Consider the following 22,569-nt stretch of genomic DNA (forward strand, 5'->3'; position numbering starts at 1 on the left):
TCACAACATGCTGCAGGAATAGTCAGGGAGACGGCTACAGCTAGCACAACAATGGTGACAAGTAAAACATTAATTTCTGGAGTTCTTTTAATTAATTCATCAGGAATCGTGCTGTGCGGGATGATTACGTTAAAGTGTTTAATTACAAATTTATATGTAATGATGCACTTTAATTACTTTGGACTGGTACAATATTATTGGGCCCTTTTCCCAAGATTCCTGGCACTGGGTTTGGGCTGCACACAAGCAGTGCCATGGATGCTTGTGCCTCTAAATTATTTACATGGCATGGGAGAAATCCAGTCCTGATTGATGAGAGCAAATTCTCCCCTTAGCTGAATGGGAGCGAGGGCCGTGGGGAATCCAGAGAAGGAAGGTCAGTGTGGCGTGTGTGTGTCAGGCAGAACATCAGGGCATTTTTTGTTGGAAGAATCGAGGTTAATCTGGTGGAAACTGAACTGATAGAGAGCCAGGCACGATAAATATTTATCAAAGGGACCAGTGTAAGGATTCTGGTTCACCGGTGCAGATATGTCCCGGATGGATCTCACAAAGCAGCATGAGATGCTGCTGCTAACAGCCCTTGCCAAGCGCGTAGGGTGGTTTTCTCCAGCTCCGCTCCTTTTGCTTGTCCCCCTTTCCTTTGTCTTGCCTGTCTTTGTGTGCAAGTGTGTGTGCATGCACACTCATTTTCTTTCCCTTTAGGCTCCCATTCTCCCCTCGTCCCGTCTCTATTTGCCTCCGTGCATGGGGAGCATCTGTCATTCTTTCTCCTTTGTCAGTGTCCTCCCAGGCTAGACAGAGCCTGGAGGGGCAGCCACGCTCTTAGAAAGGCCTGTGAGCTAAAGTGCTTCAAGTTAAGTTTGAGGTTGGCCTGTCTTTAAGCTGTTCTACATTCAAAATAACCAGTTATGTAGTGTAGATATGTGTGGTGTGTATATATATATATATATATATATGTGCTGCACAGAGTAATCTGCAGGGCAGGCACTGCCTTGGTGTCATGGGTTCACAGTGTCTGGCACACAGGGGTCTGGCAAAACTGGTTTTGTTTTGCTTGACTTTGGAGAGCAGGATGTGGCAAGGAAGAAATCGGACAATTTCCTCAAGAGAGAGGGAAATGGAAATCAGCTTTGGGTATGTTACACTGAGGGACGCCGGCAGATGTACCGGTGAGGTTGCCGACACTTCTCTTGCAGTGGGTTTGTGTCAGTATAATTGCAACCAGAATTTGCTGGCAAAGAGCAGCAAATGGACCCTGTGAGATGCTCTCTTCCACTGCAGCCAGGACTTTGCATGCTTATTTCTTGTGCAGTTGCACTGATGATGCACTGCTTTGTCTAGGACTGCAGGGTCCCAAGGTCCAAGCCATTTAGTTGTGTTACTTGGTTTTGAACACACACAAAAAAGTCACTTGCAGTAGCTGGTGTCGCACTGTCTCTTTGTGTGGGTGCAAGTTGCTTTTATTGGTAAGCTGGTTTCTGGTGGACCTGGCCAGGAAGAAATGGGAGTTTTCTTGGGAGATAGCAGAAGTGCCAGGGCAGAGGCAGGCGATGGTTGCTCTCGTGGCCAGGACCGGTTGCCCGCTCTGCAGAGCACCAGAGCTCAGTGGCTGCTTTGCTGCAGTTGAATTGGGCTTCGGACCTCTGTGGTGGGCACTGCGGTCATCTCATCTCCTCCATACAGACAGACAGACAGAGTTTCAGACCGTCGGCTTGCTGCTGGGCCCCAGCAGGTTGGTAGGTGAGAGCAACTTCAGCGGTTTCATCTCCTGGGGGTGTCAGCAGCAGGAGACTGTGTTGACTTTGCCTTCATTCATTTTTCTCAGAGCTTTGCAAATCTTTATTGATTCATAGCTTTTTTTTTTTAGACCTCATCTAGTCTCCATCTCCTGCCTCTTCCCACATTGCCTTGACCACTCTTGAGCTGCTCTGCCATCTCAAAGCCATCTTTCATTACAGCAGTCCTCTAAAGGATTCCCATAGTGGAGCCCAGCTTTGGGTGGGTAACGCTGGAGAGCTGCCATGGGAGGAAGAAGATCAGAACATGGACCAGAACAGAGGAGGATTTAACAGAGGGGACCAGACCCCCTGTCTGCTCAGCTCTAGAACCAGAACACCTCCTCACCTGCAGAAATAGAGTAAAACTGGGTCTTTTGGTAATCTCTGGGTGGCTGCTGCCTGGAGGCATGTAGCTCAGATGATGCCCCATGACAGCCCCAGGAATATTAGTTGCAATTCAGTCTATGGCCATGAAGAACTTTGTGAGGAAAGAACACCACAGCTCCCACAGGGCTTAGACGGGCAGGAGAGCTCATTGCCAGGGTGACTGGCCATGAAACTAAATGGAGAAGGGTACAGGCTCACTGGGTGCCATCTGAAGCACTTGGTATTCGTCTGCTGGATGATCAGATCATTGATATGTGCAAAAATGGTGGCAAAACAGGGCATTGTAAGGAGACGGTCCCTGCAAGTTTCCCCGTACGAGAGCTCACAGCCAACACTGTCCATGCTCTTGCTGTCAGCTGGATGCAGCTCCCAGGAATGTTCATTATCTTCTGCAAGGTGTCAGGGCTGTTACAAGAGGTGGTGTAGCTCTTTTGCCATTAGCAGGGATGGCAGAGGGGTTCAGTTGCCCTCCTGGCAGAGCAGGCAGCGCCTGGTCCGGTTGACGCAGACCTGTAGCACAGGGAGGCTGCGGCAGCATCGATGGGTCATTTCCTAGTATTAATTATGGATCCAGATTCGCAATCCAAGCCTTCCTCTGAGCTCCTGGCAGTCACTGCTCACTGAAGATGGAAAAGGGCATGATGACCGTATTCTCCAAGAAGATGTAACTCAGGGCACGTGGGATAAACCCTTGCAGGGCAGGGTGCCCACGCTGGGCAAGCAGGAGGCTAACAACTGCTGAGCGAGAGAGGTCCTGGTGAAGCAAGGCCATTCACGTGGGCTTCACATGGGTAAGCAAGCTGGAAGGAGTCCCACCGGGAGCCAAAATACGCATTGCCCTGCTGATTCACAACAGCTGCTGCTCCTGATGATGCTGTAGCTGAGGTGAGGGAGGAAAAACCCTTTTTTTCCCATGGGAAGACAGGGTGTTTGCAAGCCCAGCTCGTTCCAGAAAGTTTTGTCTCCTGCATACCCCCTCCTGTGATCGTCAGGCTTTGCAGAGGCTGTCCCAGCAGATGGACGTGGTCCCTCGCTGCACACAGAGAGGAGCAAAGCATTTCTCCCCTGCGACTTCCCGTGCCCCTTTGCTTTGCAACTGTGTTCATAAGATGCAACTGCATTTTGGCAGGGAGCTGGGAGCACCGCACATCTCAGCGAGTGCAGAAGTGCTTCTTGCCACAGCTCGGGTATTTCCAAGCCAGAGCTGGTCCCAGGATTCGGCATTGCATGTGCTGGGTCATGCAAGCCTTTTCCTGGCAGTCTGCAGAGGGAAGGGTTTAGTGAGCGATGGCAGGAGCAGGGCTTTCCTGGAGGGTGGGACGGGGACGGGGAGCTGTGGTCAATGGACAGGCAAAATGTGTGAGCGTCATGAAGAGCAAACCAAATGGACTCATGTTCATCCTGAAGTCCTAGAGTGGGATGTATCCTGCATGTGTCTGTAGTAGCCATAGACTCTGCATGATGGAGTTTGTTAGACTGTCATGCAGGCTTCAGATGTCCCTTTTTCTCTTCCTTCTTTTATTCACTTTGACATTAGTCCAGACACCCAGGAATGGTTTTAGTGCTGGTACTTGCTGTGGGAGGAAGAGACGGGGTGCTGCACAAATACCCCCCTCTCCCAGGTGCACCGTGCTGGTCAGAGGCACAGGGCAGCTTTCCAGGGCAGACCCCCTGAGCAGAGATATTCGTTCTGCCATAAATAATTCCCATTTGTGGCTTTTCTCCTGCCTGCACTGTGCTGGTTCAGGCACTGGAAGCAGAGGCTGCTGCCTTGCCGCGGTGTGCTGGAGCCCCACGCGTCGCACCAGGGAGGGTTCCCTGCCGTGCCGAGGAGCATCCTGGTGCCACCTCCCCACCGCCCGATGCTGGAGGGGCTGGGGAGCTCCTGGGGGGCCACAGATGTGATGCCTGCGCTGTTTTAACGCATCTGAGAGTTGCCAAAGGCTCCCCTTTGCATGGGGTCAGGCTCCCGGCAAGAAGCCCCCTTAGTCCCCAGTCCATTCTCCGAGCCCCATCCCCAGCGACGTTGCGGCACCTCAGCCATGCCGACGTGGCTGGCACCGTCCGTCCGTCCGGGCTGCCTGCATGGGGAACGGCTCCTCGGGCAGCAGGCCTGCCAAGGCCAGATGGTGTTTGCGAGCGGCGCCAGGTCCCAGCTGAGCGCTGCCCGGCGAGACAAGCGCAGAAGCTGCCGCCGCAGCCGGCGCTGCCAAACCCGCGGCATATGCTGCGCTCTGCCCTACACCTGCCGATGGGCAGCCTCCGCGCACCGCTCGCGTGGTGCCGGCGTGAAGGAAGGAGGAAAAGCGGCAGCCCCATCTGGAAGGAATTTAGTGGATAAACAAGGGCGGCGAAACCCGAAAATGAAAAAAAAAATCAAAAAAAAGAAGATGGCGCAGAGGGAGCTGCGGCCACCCCGGTAAGGTCATGGGATGCAGCGGGTGAGGGCTGAGCGGCACCTAAGGGTGGCAGTGCATGGGCACGGGGTGGCCGGGACATGTCCCCTTTTGCACAGGGACCCCCATTTGCACCAGGACCCCCGTTTGCCCGTGCGCAGCCCGGGACTGGCTGCCCTGCCACGTCCCCACCAGCCCCAGCAAAAGGTGCTGGGAAACTGCTGGGGGATATTTAACTTCTCCTTCTCAGGAGCAAACCCCAAATGATCACGAGCAAAATTGATGGGAGAATATACTTTCTGCCTACTTTGAATTTACTTTGGTAAACTGTACGTACTGGGGGCTTGGGTCTATAATTTATTGAAAGGAACCAGACTGGAAACCAGCTTCATACTGTGAGTAATTTCTAGCATCACTGTAATCTATCACCGAGAGACAGGGCACTTTGTTTCTCTGAAAAATTATTTTTATAGTTGGCTTAGTAAAAACAACAATTATTATTATTAATATTAATAACTACTTGTGTAAGGCCTTTCATGCGTGGTTTAGAAAGCGTTTTGCACATGGGTCAATAGGTGTTAGCTGCATCTCATGGGAAGGGAAACCAAGGCACAGATCTGGCCGCTGCCTTGCTTAGGCTCACCCTGAGTGTGCAGCATCCTCACTCCCAAAATACAGCTTGGACCACTGGATGCTGCTGCCCTTTGCATATTTCTAAAATATTTGAGGGTTTAGTAGTGATGAAAGAGCAGAACAGGAAATTATTTTCTTTAAAATTTGTGTCTACTTGGGTTCAAAAAATTATTAAGAAAACTCCAGAAAGAAATAGCCCACGCTGTGCCATTGTGGCTAGAGCTGATGTGCAGGTTGTCCCCCACGTGCTCCAGCTCATCCCCCAGGAGAGCACAGAAACAAGCACAACATCTCACCTCAGAAATAGTGACTCAAACATTTCCTTCACTTAGTTTTAATGTAAGGGAAGTAGAAAATTTTAAAAGCCTTTGATTTCCCCCAGACTGGCTCCCCAGTGCCTGGCTTGTGCCCCTAAGACCATCATCCGGATCGTGAGGACAACTGCCTGAATGCAAAAAGCAGGACCCATCCTCAGCTGCAGCCAGGGCTGAGATCCACGGGACGCCCGTCCTTAACTCACCAGCTTGGCTTATTAAATAACGCCATGCCGCTTCACAGGGATCTCCCCAATCCCACTTTCCAGAGTGGAAAAATGCCGTTTCTGGGTGGAGAGCAGCAAAGACCTGCTGCTGAAAACACACCGTGTGCTGGGGATGGGGGGGAAGCCCCCAGCCTGGCTTCTGGGGCAGACGGACGTGGATGGGGACACGTCAGCATCACCGTCTCTCATCCTCTCCACTGCTTAGGTCACATGCAAACTAAATGTGGTGGTTCTGGACGCGTGTGAACTTCCTTTAAATTAGAGAGTGAAACTACTCCAGGTGGAAATTGCATCCTTCTGTGGAAGTAAGTGGTGTAAACTTTCTATCCATACGTCGTTCAGGACACTATTTTATCTGTTTATGAGAGAGCTCTTCAGCTGAACTTTATCCCTGTCTCTTCAATTCTTGCTTTGTAGCAAGAATAATAATATTTAACATTTATGGAGCACTTTACACCTTCAAAGTCCATTTGCAGGTATTAACTAATGAAGCCTTAGGCCACTCCCATGAGGTGGAGGGGCATGGCAGCATTATCTGCATTTGCAGGTGGAAAATTCAAGGCAGGAGAGGCGGTAGGGCAGGAACAGGACTGGAGCCTGGACCTCCTGCCCAGCGCCAGGCAGCATACTTCAGTGCCTCACTGTGGCCCACCATCTCTGGGTTCACTTGCAAAATGTTCACCTCCAGTAAGAAAAGTGGGTTAAAAAAAAAAAAATCAGAAAAAAAAAATCTTTTTTCCCCCTCCATTAGGAATTTCAGCCTTTTTTGGCATTTCTTCTTTATTTCTTTAATGCAGTGAAAAATGTTCAGAGCAGAACCGTGTTCCTTAATCCTGTACAGCGGTAATATAATCTGCATTTGTTCAGAGCCATTCAACCTGAATCATCCCTGAGCACTGAAGCTGACATGCAAGCAATGCACAGCAATAAATCCACCCACCACCTTGATGTAGGTGCTTCCAGTTAAAACACAGCGAGACAGCCCAGGCGCAGGGTGAGGGCACTCGTTCCTTTACCCAGGAGCACATTGAACTGAAGCCTTTTTGGAAGATGCCCATTTCTGCTCGGTTTGCTGTGCCGAACTCGGATGTGTAGGATTTACCGTGCAGGTACGTGAGCCCTGGACACATTTTGCCTGTGCTGTCTGTCTGTCCAGGATGTCTGGACATGGGCAACTCCAGCAGGGTCATGCAGCATCAGCGTATTCCTGAAAAAAATCCCCTTTTCCACCTGGAAAAAAATTCCAGGAAGGTGTGGTGGAAGAGATGTGGCACGTGGTGGTGGCGGTGGTAGTTAATTATCCAGTATCCCGGTGGGACTGAGCTGTCACCGATAACGCTGGAGAAGCAGACCCACGAGGAGGACAGCACCACGGTCCCGCTCACACGCGACACCAGGCATCAGACGGAAAAGCAAAGTGTTTATGCTGCCAGACCCATCATCTCTGCCTGCAGAAGTTAGAAAGGAGGGCAGGCAGCAGCATGGGGAAACCCGGGGCGCACATAACGGGTTTTTTCCCTAGTTTTCTCCCGTTTCCCAGGACTTTTGAGGGGTTTGCTCCATCGCAGGGTGAGGAAGCCAACAGATGGCACTGTGCTGTTTCTGGAGGAGCCCAGCCTTGCTGAAGGCCAGACACGGGATGCCCAAATGCTGGAAAAGCGTTGCACTTCAGGGAAGTTTCTCCCCGTGCAAAGGCAGAGGCAAAGTCTCCCCGTGGCCATTCCTCCACCTTGAGCTGCTGCTTTGGCTCAAAGCATGCTGCAAAGCGGATATGTTTGTACGCAGCCTCGGGACATTATCTATTAACAGGAAAAAGGATGCAAAACCATCCTGCAAACCAGGTGAGTGTTAGAAAAGCTCAAATTCCCATCGGGAACATTTTTCTTCCTGCATCCTCTGTGGTAGGTGTGGGTGGAACGGACACCCTTGGTGCTGTGCCAGTGCCTGGCTGAGGAAATCAAATGTGGGGAGCTGATTATTTTGGCAGGAGGCACAGGGTTCCTTGGGAGCATGGCTGGATCAGCCGATGGCCCTCATCTGGGAGACTGACTTTAGCCCCAGGGGCTCCTGCTGTTTGGGACTGGTGGAGTGGAGGAGAGGGATGGGGGGTGATGCTGGGGTTGGTTCCTGACGGTAAAATCCTGTTCTTTTCATCAAGCCTCCCCTGTGGAAGAGTGCCCTTTATTTCACATGTCCCGCAGGTGTGCGCTTGCTGCTCTAGGAGCAGAGACACGGTCACGGCTCCAGCCATAGGTTTGTGCCTCGTAGCAGGGTTGGGCGGATGGTTTGGGGTGAATTATCCCCACTGTTGAAAACATGCCGGTTTTCCAAGCTGAATCTCTAACTCCTTTCCAGTCCAGTATTGTGAAGTCCTGTGGAGCCATTCCCCAGTGTTCCCAGTCCCACCTGGTGAGTATCACTGTCATCACTGATGTGCTGGGCTCCCTTGTTTCCAGCTCCTTAACAAGCCTGCATGCCCTGAGATCTCTTCTCCCTCTCGTATTGGTATCGCATTGTCCATCCAACAGCAAATATCTGTAATGGGGATGGGAAAAGCTGGGCTCCAAACCCAGCGTCAGGAGCTGCTCTTACCTGGTAGATACATCTGAACAGGCTTAGCCATCAAGGTGGGCGAAACTCAGAAACGTGGCCCAATTTTCTTGCCTTAAGCCGCAAGACCTTTTCTAGCGAGTGGGGCCAGCAGTGAGTGCGCACCACAGCTCTGCACCCTGCGGTGCCGTCTCTCCGCCTCGCCTTCCCACAATTTGCCATTGCTCTTCTTCCTCCCTCCCTCTTCTCAAAACCCTCTCAAGGTCCAATCCAGCAGAGGTATGCAGCATTTGCCGCCGGGTCCTGAGCATCCCCGTCTCCCACGGAGCCCCTGCTCACCCTCCGAGGACGTGCTCGGCATCGCCGCTGCGCTCAGCCGCCCCCCGCACGCGGCGGGCTCGACCCTGCTGCCATCCGATGCCGCCTTTCAAATTGCTGAAGTCAAATTAGGGTAAGTAGTTATATTAGGCTGACCTATGCCTTGTCAATCTTTACATCATTCAAAGGCAATTTAGCCTATTCATTCATAACAAGAGGCTATTGATTGAATAATCTCTGTTATTAGCGTTTGGGTAGAACTTGCTCTTTGTTTTATTTTATTATTGTTTTTGTTGGTTAGCTTAAACCTGCTTCTGTTTTGCCCTGCTGGAACTGCCACTGCAATTACAGTAAAGAGTATGAGCAGATACTTGATTAAGCCTTGCAGAGATTATTACAAAGCAAGGCCTCTTTCCAAATGCACATATTTCAGAAGAAATAACATAAAGAAGCATGCACGTGTGAATTCCTAGGATCTGCTAGCACAATTTATCCTTGCAGGTCAATAGCTCATATTGTCTGCTCTGCCAAATTGTTCAAACATATATAATGCTCTCAAAACATTGCTTAATTAGATTCTAGAGAACATTGACACACAAACAAAAGATATTAATATCAAGGATTTCAGCATCAAATGTAGTTTACACAGATCAAAGAACATTTTTGGTGCAAAGAGGTTATGAATGTGACAGGTTGTTACTCCACAAGTGAAGAATATGACAAGAAGGGGAAGCAATGATCAGAGAGCAGAGCACAAAGAGGAACGAGTACGGACTCGTGAGGCACAGGGGGAAGATAAAGCTGCAGAAACAGAGAAAAAGGAAGATTTTCCTGGAGAGGCAGGGAAAACACCTTACAGAAAACTGTAACAGACTGTGGCAATACCCCCTAAAATGGACATGGAGCTTTTTGGGGGTATAGGATTGTGAATCACTGCTGTGAGGTAGCATGAGACTTGTCCTCTTTCACAGGGATGGCATATTAAGAGCAAGATCCAAAACTTGAAACTGTGTTTGTAGGCAAACTCTTCCTTGAAATTAATGGCTAAGGGCTCAATGCAGACTTCATCCTTAGCTGGGAGCCTTTTGGTTTTAAGCCATTTGATGTGGTCTGTGTTGCTTGAAACTGGGACGAGGCAGTGAAGAGGTGAAGGAAGGGGATGTGGAGATGAGCTGGAAGAGTCGTGAAGTGACAGGTTGAAGTCAGAGGTGGGTTGTCAGAAGATGTGCAGTCCTAGCCAGGCCTGGGATCCTGGGTGTCAATAAGATAGGAAAGGGGACAAACGTGGTTAATTTTCTGTCCTTTCACAAACACTACTGAGAACAAGTGACATAGCTGCGTATGCCCAGTGTGGGGGAGATTGATGGTCTCCTTGGGATGTGGATGTGCTGTCCCCATCACCTTGAAATAGCTACAGGGTCTGGGAGCAGCTTCGTGGAGCCTCGGTGATCCTGGGACAAGGAAGACTGCCCCAGACCTGCAGTCTTAGCTGGGAAAATTTTCAGTCTGGTCAACGGGATCTTAATTCAGCTCATCCACAGCACCTGGAACAGAAAATTACTGTCTGGTGGTTACCTGGAACAGAAGCAAGGAGCTGGAAAGAAAACATGGGAAATGGATGTAAGGGTAGGCACAAAGTAGCAGGCCAGGAAAACAAGCAAACAGCTAAAAGAGCAAGCCAAGGGGAAGTCAATAAAATTGACTTAAAATACATATGAATGAAAAAAAATTAATAAGCCAAAGCTGTATTTAATGTCAATATTGTTGTAGTAGTCTGAGAAATCATGAATAAATAAAAGCAGATGGTGGATTGATCATACAACACCAAGAAAGGCACTTGTGAAGAATATTTTCTTCTCAAGGCACACAGACTCATATGTGTGTTTCTTGTTTGGGAGTCATGTTTGCAAACTCCTGTGTACTGAGAAACAGGTAAACCTCAGTGGTTAAGACTTGTTTTGACACAATTATTTCCTTTTTCTCCTGGAAAGAATTAACTTCTGTTTCAAAAGTGTTCCACCTGCATATTACACTATATATCACAGCACCCTGCCAAATCCCCTGTAAATTATTCAAAAATATGCTGACAAATCAAGGACTAGCATTTTAAAGCATGGGTAATTTGCAGCATTATTGAAGACCACTCTCTCCTTTCAACTTTTCCCAACAAGCACTAAAAGCAAACTGTCCCTGTTGCTTCTGACAAGAGAAGGATTACCCTCATCCAAATGCTGGCCAAGCTGTTGGGACCTGCACCTTGGTCCTGAGAGATGCTGAGTGCTCTCAGAGCCAACCACATTGAAGAAGCTCGGCTCCTTGCCCAACTTTGCATCTATTGATTTTTCTGCGTGGATAGTGCATCGTAATATCCCATTTAAAAAATTGGGAAGAGAGGAAACTGCATCACAATAAGCTATGTATTCCTGGCACAGAGGGTTTGCTGTTAGGACCTAGTCCAGAAGATGGTTTAAGCATGCACTTTCTGAAAAATCTTATTTTTACTAGGGTCTTTCATTAGGTAGGTCCTTAGTTATACTGCAGGTGCAGAGACCAAGCAATTTGTCTATCTATCACTAGTTCTCACTGCTGTGGTACGTAGCCTTCAGAGACTGAAATAACATCCTTAACGTCCCTGCGAAAGTGCATTATTTGTCTTAAAATGTGACTCCTATTATTAAAATCAAAGTGAGAGCAGTAAAGAAGTGGCCAGGTACAAAATCATCAGAGTATGTTCAATTGTGTGCCATTTTATGCCAACTTTAGCTCTCCTCATCAACAGGAAAAACAACTTTAGAGTTTCTTCTCGGAGAGTTGAATGTACAGTTGTACCAAAGCATGGCGTGGATGACACGTCCCACCATCGCTTCAGAGGGGTAATCAGAGAAGGGTGCGGAGGCAGAGCCAAGAGAAGAGCAGAGAGGTGTCCCTGTTGCGTGGAGTCGCTCAGTTCACGGTCACTTTGGGCCACTGAGCAGGAGTGGTGCAAGTGGAGGGGGCTGGTGCACAGCTCAGGAGCAGGGCTGCTTCAAGAGCACGCTCTTACTGTCTGCTTGTACCTGACTGACCATGTTTCTCTGTGCCTTAAGCAATTCATGTTTAGAAAGCTTCTGTTGTAGCCTTCAAGATGGGATGCTTTTCATTTTGATCCCTTTCTGAAGCCATGGAGCTGCCAGGAAAATTTTGCCTGCTTAAAGTGAGTTGTTGTGGAGCACCCGTACATAGGATGGCCATCGTGTACTTCGAGAGATGCTGAACTGCCTGCTGATTATGGTCTGATCCTGTAGACTTGCTCTTTGGTCCCCAAGACGGTGCAGAGAAAGCCAAGAGCCTCTTCATTTATCACTGTCACATTTTGCATCTTGTTTCAAACCTGGTTTTGTAGATCACAGCCCAGGTGTTCTTCTGTTTGCATTGTGCCTATTACAGTGCGATCCAATTTATGGCTTGTGCTCTTCAAGTGTTTGACAGTTCTGGTTTATCTGCCCCCAGAGTTTTGTTTTTCCCCTGGAAATGATTAGGTGGTTGTGAATTGACATGAGGAGCTATCAGGAGGAATAGGCAAGGAGAACATTAACGGTCTGTAGAAAACACAGGAGACCTATATCAACAGGTATTTCAGAAAGGCATTGCGGGAGCCCTTGCTAGAGGAAATAATTTGCAAAGCTGTCAACTCGATTGCCACTGGACTTTAACCCAGCTTATAAAGTCACGTATGATCCAAGTGTGTACACATGCCCATCGTAGCCACGTGGTCTGCTCGGTCCGTGCAAACCTCGACTGCGAGGTGCTGGGTGTGCAGGCTTGTGGGATCAGAGATGGAGGCTGCCTCTACCTGTAGTGATGAAACCAAAATTCCCAAAAAGCAGCAATCAAGTGGAGGACAGACTATGTAATACTGAATTGGGGAAGAGAGGCTGGAAAGCTGCCTGGTGGAAAAGGACCTGGGCGTGCTGGTCGACAGCCGGCTGAATATGAGCAGATAGTGTGCCCAGGTGGCCAAGAAGCCCAACGGCATCCTGGCCTGTATCAGGAACAGTGTGGCCAGCAGGAGCAGGGAGGTGGTTGTCCCCCTGTACTGGGCACTGGTGAGGCCGCACCTCGAGTCCTGTGTTCAGTTTTGGGCCCCTCGCTACAAGAAAGACATTGAGGGGCTGGAGCGTGTCCAGAGAAGGGCAACGAAGCTGGTGAAGGGTCTAGAGCACAAGTCTTATGAGGAGCGGCTGAGGGAACTGGGGTTGCTTAGTCTGGAGAAAAGGAGGCTGAGGGGAGACCTTATCGCTCTCTACAACTACCTGAAAGGAGGTTGTAGTGAGGTGGGGGTCAGTCTCTCCTCCTAAGTAACAAGGGATAGGACAAGAGGAAATGTCCTCAAGTTGTGCCAGGGGAGGTTTAGATTGGATGTTAGGAAAAAATTCTTCACTGAAAGGGTTGTCAAGCATTGGAACAGGCTGCCCAGGGAACTGGTGGAGTCACTGTTCCTGGAGGTATTTAAAAGATGTGTAGATTTGGTGCTTAGGGACATGGTTTAGTGGTGGACATGGTTTAGTGGTGGACTTGGCAGTGTTAGGTTAACAGTTGGACTCGATGATCTTAAAGGTCCTTTCCAACCTAATGATTCTATGATTCTGTGAATCAAAATGCTGCTAAGTGTTGGCTACTCATGGCTGTGAGCACCCTGAGCTGGAGACCATCAGCAGTGTAGGGACAGGAGACCCTTGTGTTAAATCAACAGGTAAGGAGATCCAGTCTTCCAGTGAAAAAGATGGACCAGTCCCCTGTGAGAAGATGCAGACACACAACGCGGGTAGGGAATGGCACTGCCTGCTAGGCAGAGGTGGAAAAGGCTGAGGGGGGATTTGGCTGATGGTCAGGAAATCCTGAATGCAGCGGATAAGCTGGACGCAGAACGGTCGTTCACCAAATCCTGTGATAGAAGAACGAGGGGCACTCAATTGAAAACAGTAAGAGATTAAGTTTGAGATAGAGAAAAGAAAGCACTTCTGGACACGGCAGGTAGTGAACTTTGGGAACTTGCTGCCACGGGAGGAAAAGGGGATTACAGAAACTCATGGAAACAGCTTTATAAGTGGCAGCTAAAATCCCTGGGCAGGGATGCACCCTCCAGCATCCCTGCCGAGACAGCTCAGGTTGCTGGGGAGCACAAGGGGGATGGAAAGTGGCCCGGATAGCACGCTCTCCTTAAATACCATCTCCCGCTGTGCCCGTCGGAGCAAGCGTGCCGAGCTGGACATCCCGGCAGACGGAGCCAGCCAGGGAATCCTATTCACCGAGCTTTCTGGCATGAGCATTTCTGCTGCAGTGCGCAAACGCCGGCTTGCACGGGGGCTGGCACGCTTCCCACGCCAGGCATGCGAAGGCCATCGCCCTGCAGCTTATTCTGCATCAAGGGGCAAGTGGCACAGCTGCTGGTGGTGGTGTTCACCCCCCACCCTCGGGGCAGGGGGCTCTGCCGTCCCCCCGTTCTCCGTCATTCCCGCGCCGTTATGAGCCCCAGTGATGGCAGCTGCCCAGAGAGTACCTCGCCGCTACAGCATAAGACGCATGGATCAATTAACTCAGTTGCTGGGTTTCGCTTTTGAATCAATTAACTGGAACTGAAATTAACTAAAAATATCCTTTGCTTATTAACAGACCGAACTAATTGCAATAAAAAGCGGAAAAAAAAGAGAAACACAGAGATGCTATTTGTCACAGCGAATCTCTGCCCTCATCTTTATTGCAAATATTCCTCGTTTACTAGGCGGACTAATGACTCCACAACCTCCAAACTGGTAGTGTCATCCCATGATGAGGCGGCTGCATTTCCCACCATCCCCACCACATCCCGACTCTGCGGGGCCAGGATGGGGCCTGGCCGGGACGTGCTCTCGTCTCCACCAGCCCTCCTGCCCCGGCTGCTCCGCGGGGCCTGGCAGCGTGCAGCCCTCTTTGTCTCGCCTTCCTTCCCTTTGTTTCTGACTCCAGTTCTTTGTTTGCCTGGTTTTTCCTTTTTTTTTCTTGTTTGCATCCATCATTACTCTGTTGGCCTTTCCTTCCTCTTTCCTTCTTCATGGGTGCCCCCACCCCATCCCGGGCATTTCCAACTGTGCCCCCCCCAGCCCTTTCTTTCTTCCCATTTCCACCATCCTCTTCCCCTTCCCTCCGTCCGTAGTGCTATCCCGCTCCTTGCCTCTGTCTTCCCAGCTGCAATTAGAGCTAATCAGATACCTGAGCAGCTCTGCAAAGCTATTAGTGGCTTCCAGCTCATCCCCAGGGGAGGTGAGCAGAGCTGGACAATTAGGCTTTTCCATGCAGCCCCCAGTCTGATAAACACAATAAACAACACCGGGCGATGGGCACACCTCTGCCGCCGGTGCAACCGCACTGGGCACGGCCCGGCGAGCATCCCTGGCCGTGCTGGTTGTCCCACGGTGGGACGCAGCGCGTGGGGTGCTCCCGGGAGCACGCCTGGCTGCCCTCCTTCTGCCCCTGCTCCAGATCACCCCGTTTTAGGAGCTTGGGGGGTGCTTTTTGGGGGGGGCACAGCCTCTCCTGCAGGGCCGATGCGCGGTGTTTGTTGCAGAGAATTTCCCTGCTTGCTCCGCAGCCCGGCGCACCCCTCCTGCTGCTGGATCTATGAGCTGTGTGTGTGTTTTGTAATTAAGCAGTTAATTGCACTGGAGTTCTTGATTAGCTTTGGGGGATGGTAATGTTCTAGCAGGATGAGATGTTGTGTACAGTTCAGAATCATTTACAGAAATTGGAGCTAATTTTGCTGTCTGTGCTTATTACTGCATTAATTTAATTTGGGTTGCTTTTAGCTCATTAACACATCTAATTAATTCGTTGACATCACTATTAAGATGTCTCTTTGAAATTGGCGTCTCCAGATAATCAGGATGGAAGAGGCTGACAGATCAGGCGCGAAGCTGACTGGGAAAATGGGGAAGAAAAAAAAAAAAAGGGACGACTAATGAATTTTCCATCAGAATCGCACGGTTTGTCAGAGTTGGTATCAGAGAGGCAGAGACAGAGCTAGCGAGACAGAGAAAGGGCATGAGAGAGACAGCGATGGTAAAGGGAGACTAGTTCTTGCAAAAATATTGTATTTGTTAGGAGAGCAAGCAAGATGCATGAGAGGACAATAAATATTCTTTAGTGAATCGACATCAAGGCTGCATATTTCTTAGTTAATTTTCCTCTCTCCCTGGTTTTCCGTTGTGGCCTTTTGGCTCTTTTCATTTTTTTCCGCACCACAAATGATTTTGTAATACCAGCGCTGGGGGCTTTGATGGACCGATTGGGCTGGGGGCCGTGCGATGCCCCTCCTGCCGCTGCGGGTCCTGCTCTGCCGGGGACAGGGGAAGGCTGTGGGGATGGGAGACCATCCGTGCCCCGTGCTGCGGCGAGTGCGGAGTTCAGGGGATGGACGGACAATTGCAAGCAATTAAATTACGGTTGTTTAATGAGTTAGCACATATCAGCAGAGCCTCGGTATCTGGCTGTATGCCGGCCCGGCTGCATTTGTGAAATAAAACAGCTTAGCTTAAGCCTGCCTTCACAGTGGTTGTAGCTAGCAGAAGAGAGATGTCTTACGGGTTTGGAGGGGCAGTTGTGGCATGCTGGATTGGGCGGAAAGTCACAGCAAGCCCACGCGCTGGCCCAGGAGCTGCTGGTCCCGTACGTGGGCAGGAGCCCCAGAGCAGAGGGGGCTGTGGGGCACCCAGGGCAGGCCACCTGCCACCCAGGCTCTGCGAGGAGGTAAAAACACCCGTCGTGACATTCACAGGTGACATTGAACTGGGAGCCTAGGACACCGCTGGAGGCTGGGAAACCATCTGCGCGGGAGCAAATGTGAGCAAACCCAGCAAAATGAGGCTGGCAGCAAGGAGGCAAATAACTTTCCCCCAGGCAAGAGTTGGTACGCTTGTCCAGGGCATAAACTCACAGCCCATTTTTGGGTGCAGCCATGAAGATGGTGCAGTGTCCTGAGGCTGGGTGGTGGCAGGGCTGGGGGACTGTCCCTTGGCAGGGATTGGAGTTAGGTGGGATGCAAGAGAGCAGGGAGAGAAGAGGAGCCAACATTGACCTTACTCCATGCCACAGGAGGATGCAGCATGTGCTTAAAATGACCCAGAAGAGCTGTTTTTCCAGCTCCAGGACTGAAATTTGAAGGGTTGTTGTGCAAGGGAAGGGGTTGGGGAGCACAGCTGGCTAAAGGCACATAAGGCGGGGGGGGGGGGGGGCAGTGGAGGGTTTGCACAGAGGGCAGAAATATCACAAGCAGAATAAAACCAGAAAGGCACAGGGGGTGGTGTGCGAGAGGTGAGAACTGGGGGAGTCCTGGTATTAGAAATATTTACTAAAAGGCGAGGCAACACTTGAGGAGCAGATGGGGAAACACTGGACAGAGACCCTTTTCTTTCTCTTTAGCCCCTCCGATGTCCACTTCTGCAGGGCGCTGAGCCTGCAAGCACATCCCTCAGCACACAGCCGAACTCTCCAGCCTTTTGGGTTTTCACTGCTCTCATATTATTTCCCTCTTTCCCCCAGATTCGCCCAGAAGCACCTGGTCAGCACGGTGCAGAGCCGTGCTTGGGAGCCTGAGTGTGGCCATGCTGCCGTAGCAAGAAGCTCTCCCCACCTCCAGCTCCAGACACCTCTTCCCAAATCCACAGAGGTCCCAGACATGAGGGAAGGAGGGAGCAGACACAGGTATGTTTTGAGGTTGATTATGGTTTTCTCCTGTAGATAACCCCCATCCAACTGCAGAAGACACAACCTCTTTCTGTTCCACATTCCCTGTGACAAGTGGGACAGAAACAGGAGAAACAGCCCCAAAACCCACTTCACCCATGGTTTTAGACTTTTTGGATTCACAGAACCCCCAGGTTTTCACAGTGCATGTGCAGACCCCTCCATATACCTAAAATTTGTGCTGACTGACAGCAAACCAGCTTTTCTCAGTTACCTTCTGCAACCCCTGATGGGTCCCTCCGGAGTCTGTAGGCAACACATTGAAACCACCAATCTAGTTAACTCAGCACACTCCCAACCACATACTGGATGCGCCAGCCAGCATGCTTGTTTCTGGAAGCATTTTCAGTGGAGTTAGTAACATTATCTGCGCTACAAACATAATGTTCCCACTATCCCTCTGCCCCTCTCAAGGGAGATGCAATGCGGATGAAGGCAATAGAAGGAGTATTTTCACTGGGAATAGCTATCCTGCAGAAAGGCTTTTGTAAAGTGGCTTCAAACTAATTGATTTTAAAAGAGAAGAAAATCTCAAGTTGCAGTAGGAAGGCCGTTGTGGAGGGAGAGGATGATTTTAAAGGCTTTATGAGGTGCACCTGATTCCATGGGTGGACCTTGAAGGCTCTGAGATCAGTGCGCTGCCCCGCTCGTGTTCAGGGAGCCCTCGCTCCAGGGCCATCCCTGTCCTCATCAGATTCGTTGTCTGTGTGCCCTCTCAGACTGGAAAAGCCAACTGGAGAAAGCTATTTCTTCCTCACAGCAATTACAAGCCTTGTTGAGAGTGGGAGGCTGGGGGAGATCCCAGGCAGAGACCCTGGAAGAGGAGGCTCCAAGGTCCATCCAGGCAGGGTCGAGGTGGTGGTAAGGGGTTGCAGAGATGAAATCTCCGTCATTGCTTTCTTTGCTTTGCTCAAACCTCGCTTGGGAGAAGCTTGTGGTGGTGGATGGAGGTGAAGGAGAGCCAAGACCCTCCCATTACAGAGATAACGGTAGCTGAGCGTTGTGCTGTGCACTGAAGGTTGGGTACAGGGAGGCTGTGCACTTTGGCCAGGGTCGCCAGTCTTGGAAACACATGTCATATGTAGGCGTCTACCTGGTTTTCAAGGGTACCAAACCAGATTGGGGCCAAATTATAAAAGGAGAAGACTGGTTTTAAGAGCCTCTTTTCTGGCAGTCTTGGTTTGTCCCACTTCCATTAAGCTGTAACACCCAGGCTGGCAGCACCACCGGTGCTGTTATCTGTTCTCCTTCCCAAACAGAGATCAAATCCTCCTTTCAGCCCACCCCAAAAGAGAGAAACACAGCACCATGCTGAATGCACAGTCAATCTGAAAAGCCACAGGAGTGAATTGCATTGGCTTCCTGGGATTCCTTGTCCAACAGCCGTGCTAAAACAGAGCATGTTTGTAGGTGTCTTCTCCTGCCTGTGATCTGGGAAGGAAAAAAACCCAAGAGTATCCCCACATCCTCAGTCTAACAAATAATCCCAAGCAATAATCCCAAGCAAATCTTTCTGCCCAGCATCACAAGGCTCTCCCTATGAGAAGCACAGGGCAATTTACTCCAATACTGAGCTGCAGTTTCCACCTGGAGAAGAGAATTTTGCTCAAATTTCTATTCAATTTCATTCAAGGGAAGAATATTAGAAACTCCACTCTTTAGCACTTCATTAAACACTTTAGTTTAATAGCATCCTCCAGGGAATCCCAATCTGGACCACGTGAGCCAGGAGTAAACAGCTGCATCAATTAACCCCATAATCTCAAGGGTGCTATTAGAAGGTGAGATACCCTTAGAAAGTGCATATGACTGCAATTAGGCTTAAAATACTTATGTGTCAATAGATTTAGTTATTTGTGCTCTCTACTATTGATCTTGCTTATATTTTCCACATTAAACAGTCTTTCTTACTTCATCAATAAATTAAGTGCAGTTTAGATTTATTCACTTTTTCTATTAAATGGTGCAAACTTCCGACCTCCTGACCCTGGCTTGGCTCTGAGATGAGGGGCTCCAACCCTCTTCTCCGGCAGCTACGTCTTGCTTTTGTTCCAGGAGCTGGGGAAAGCAGCAGTGGGAAAAGAAATGCAGGAGCTGCTGGCCTGGATTGACCATTAGCAGAGCTCAGGCAGGGCAGAAGAGGCGTTTGGGCTGGGTTTGCTGGATATGCCACTTTACATGTTTGTTTTTCCTGCCTAGGTCAGATTTGGAAGAGATCTTAGAGAAGGCCAGCTTTCGATACCATGAACATAACAGAAATGATTGAGTTTCTGCCACACAGGTTTCTAAGGAAGGGGCAGGTTCTAAGACCATGCAGAAAATTAGGCTCTCCCTGGCTTTTCTTCCCAGTAAAAGGCTTTGGGAAGAGCTTTAAATCCTCTGAAATGGCAACTGAGCAGGCAAGGAGCAGTGCTGCCAGCAGGCACCTCACCGGGAACTGGTGGGGTGAGATGAAGGGCTGGTCCTCTCTTTTTCCTCCTATTTTCCATCAGCTTCATTATTGATTGCAGCCTCTTCCTCCGGATTATTTGCCCCAAACCCAGGTGTGTGCATAGACAGAAATGTGACAGTGCTCAGTGTTTCTGGCTGGAAGCTGGGACCGCTCTGGGACATACAGGTGTTCCTGGGTATCAGAAAGATGTGAAATGGTGGAGAGATGTTTGCCTGCAGAGCTGGTTGAGAAGAGGGCTGAGGAGGGGGCAAGTTTTATGATTGTTTCTTTTTTGTAGCCAGACTTTTAAGTCCTAATTCTTACTCGTATGGGAGTGGACCAAGGCTGGGTCCTGCTGCAGGATAAGTGCTGTGCTGAGGGTTGAGCACACTGAGCAAAACAGCAGCTCTTGCCAAGGGCTGGTGGCATCCTACACTGAAAATATCTATTGTCCTTTTCATTCTTTAAGTTCTTCAAGAGTCTTTGCTTGTTTTCACCAGCTCCCCTTGAAGACCTGTTGGCTTTCTGTAAGGAAATTGCACAATTATTTTCATGGAAAATAATTCTGGAGGTAATTTTTTTTTTACTTTTGTCATCCTGGCTTTTCTGTACTATGCTTAATGAACGTTGTGGTGTTTCATGAGGAGCATGGGTGAAAAAAAGGAAAACTTAGGGCATTTAAAAGAACAGTCTTTCAGCTAGTTTGCATTGTTTAGTTTGCTGCTCCCCTAACTGTCTCGTGTGTATTGGTGCATACAAAATTTTGTTTTTAACCAGGCTCTCCTGACCAAACAGAGGCCGGCAGGCCCTTGTTGTTACAATTAAGCTATGTGCTACTTTCCATAACTCATTAGCCCTTTAGTTTCTGGATTAATTCAATGTGCAAATAATGTCACAAATTGAATATTAGTAGACTTCTATTGAGGATTAAGCAGCAGTAAAAGCATATCACTGTGTCTTCATTTTGCTTTGCACGACTGTGGTTTGTCCAGCGTAGCAAGTGGTTAGTTAACTACCCGATAGCTCGCCGCCTTCTTTCCCATACTGGTTTTTCATGTAATAACCCAGCCATTAGAAGAGAAAAACAACAACTGTGCATGTAAAAGTGGGCGTATGCAAAATGAATCTCCCTGTTAGCCCTGCACAGTGTCCAAGCTCTTTTTTAAAGGAGACTTTGCATGAGGATGGCTCCAGCTCTTCTATAGTTGCTCCCACAAACACCCAGCAGCGCTCAGTTGACAACCCGTGGTTAGCTAATGGGCTGTACTTGCTCTGAGCTAAACACTTCACCTGTGTCATTGCATGGATTTTGCAATTTATTTTATCACCTCTAATTCTCTGCAGACACAAAATTTGGGTGGAATTGCTTAAACCAGCCCCGGCATCCCTATTGTTGCTACAGAGATGAAGCAGAAAAACAGGTTTTGGAAGGTGTGCAATGTCCCATCCCAGCCAAAGATCTCCACGGGGGTCCCAGCACCTGCCCCCAAGGGTCTAGTTGTGGCTTTGGGACCCACAGTGGGCATTGCAATGCCAACGCGAGCCCAAAGCTTTTAACTTCAGATATATTGGTGGTGTCAGCGTGGGGAGAATGGCTCCATGCCACAAGAACTTTCAGGGCATTGCTGAGCAAAATGGGTGCAGCTTTCTTTTAATGCACTGAAGTGGAGGCAAATTTCAATCTAATAATGTAAAGCAGCAATAACCATTATAATTAATTTATATAAAAGACATTATAAAATTACACTTGATGCATTTAAATCCCATCCAGGAGCAGTGCTCGTTTTCCTGTTAAGCTATGGGCTGTGCTAAGGCAGACGGGGAAAGAGGTATTTCAATATTTCTTATAATTTTATATTCTTTCTAATATCTCTCATGCTAATTTCATTATGCAACACAGTCAGCACAGTGATGTAATTATTGAAAAGTAATTTTGCAATAAATGGATTTAAATGTGTTCGAGTCCATTGTAAATTCAATCTCTTGGTAAAGGTGGATTGAACAGGCAGGAAAAAGGGAGCAGGGATGTTGCTGGGTGAAAGCTGAGAAGTCCTGGGTGTCCCATGTTGAGCATCTGCTTACACCAACTAATAACATCCACTTCAGATGGAAACCGCTCACGGAGCCGGCCTCCCTCCCCTTAGGCTCCCAAAGCTGCTGCTTGCAGAGGGCACTTCCAGCCTTCGTGGTGGGGGAAATGTCGGATCCGTCAAGTCTCCTCCTGGAGCAAGGCACTGCTGTTGCTCGGTGTCTGTGCCACTCTTAGCAAAGTGGGTCCTGTGTGGGTGTCTTAGTCTGGATTAAGGGCTCAGTTACTGGGCAGGGACATAAAGATATTCTTCTGCATAAGACATGGGAGATGTGATTTCTATTCCTGGCTCTGTCAGAGACTTCCTCTGTGATACTGGGCAAGCGGTATATCATCTCTGTGCTTCCATTTCCTCATCTGCACAATAGGGATAAAGAGTGCTTCCCCAGCTCATCGGTGAAATTAATGTAACATATGTAAAGTGCATGTATATCCCCAGATGAAAGGTGCCATTGTAATAATATTCAAATTACTATGGAAAATAGATAAAGCGACCAACCCCTGCTAAATGATCGTCGAGCTTTTCACCAGATTCATGAGATCCACGCAAAATGTGATAAGAAAACCTCAGATGTCAAGTGGTTTAGAGTCAGACTCTGCTCATGAAACAGAGCTGGCTGTGCCTTTTAAGTGGAGGATGAGATAGTGAAGAATTTGGGGCTTGGAAAGTTGTTGCCGTGGTTAAG

This window comes from Harpia harpyja, chromosome 21 (genome assembly GCF_026419915.1).
Source record: "Harpia harpyja isolate bHarHar1 chromosome 21, bHarHar1 primary haplotype, whole genome shotgun sequence".
In the NCBI taxonomy this organism is placed as follows: domain Eukaryota; kingdom Metazoa; phylum Chordata; class Aves; order Accipitriformes; family Accipitridae; genus Harpia; species Harpia harpyja.